The sequence below is a fragment of the Cebus imitator genome, unplaced genomic scaffold, assembly GCF_001604975.1.
Source record: "Cebus imitator isolate Cc_AM_T3 unplaced genomic scaffold, Cebus_imitator-1.0 Scaffold455, whole genome shotgun sequence".
In the NCBI taxonomy this organism is placed as follows: Eukaryota; Metazoa; Chordata; class Mammalia; order Primates; family Cebidae; genus Cebus; species Cebus imitator.
This window is the reverse complement of record NW_016107770.1, coordinates 92,537-93,724: the sequence shown is the minus strand read 5'-3', so window position 1 is coordinate 93,724 and position 1,188 is coordinate 92,537.

Genomic DNA, 1,188 nt, shown 5'->3' with positions numbered 1-1,188 from the left:
ATTTAATTTTTACTTTGTTTTTAAGAGTTGAGGTCTCACTATGTTGCCCAAGCTGGACTCAAACTCCTGGGCTCAAGTGATCCTTCCATGTCAGCCTCCCAAAGCACTGGGACCACAGGTGAGACCCACCACGCCTGGTCGCCTCTCGTGTAATCACACTTTTGACACTGGTTACTAAGAACGAATTGCCCGGAGTTTAATCCTAACTAAGTGAATGGATAAAATTGCTATTATAATCTTTAAAACAAAGATCTATACCACCAGTGTACGTACAAATCATCAAAACGGCGGTGCCCCTACATATTTATAAAGAAATTTAGAAATTCAAAAATTTATCTCAAAAAGTAGTTATGTCCAAAAGTTCACCAGAGAGACCAGTGAAATTTAAGAAATATGTCCTAGTGAAAATTACCTAAACACCACAGAAAACAAAGTACATATTTGGCACAACAAAGCCAATTTCTTATTCTTTGTTCATGACTCTCAAATTTTGTAATTCAAACAGTTTGTTTTGTTTGGTTTTATTTTTTTGGTTTGGTTTTATTTCACGGTTAGTATGGTACATGCATTTCTGGGTCTTTGATAAGGGTTTCATCTAGCTTCCTTTTACAGTCTGAGTTCATTTTCATTCTCCATGTCTACATTTTTGTTACAAAGAATATTACAGCATGCCAAAGGACACATCTCCTTAGAAACCGGTAGGCAACTTCTACTGGCTCACCATTCCTGTTCTCTCCCTGCCACCGAATTGTGCAGTATTCATCTCTGTGCTTGTTCTGTTGTGGGTCTTTCACAACCCCTTGTTTTCACATCAGTTTTTCCTATCTGAACCCCTGACGACACTTGAGTTTGAGACCCCTGTGTCAGAGTTCCGTCAAGATGATACAGAACAAAACTAACTTGCTTATATCTGGGAAGCAGAAAAAAATGTCAAGAGTGTTCAAAATGAGAGTTGAAGATTCTGGTTGCAATGGAAGTAAAAGTAGGTAATGAAATCCAAAGGGTGAGAAAATGATGAATGTATCATGGCTTATACAATAAATCGAAAGATAGAACAACCCTTAGGGACTAAGAGAGAATCGTATAGCAAGCAGAAAGTGCTGAGCTTGTGCAATCGACAAATCAGAAAGAGTGAAGGAAAATCATTGAAGATTTTAAAAATTCCCTTCCAGTATAACACCAGATCTG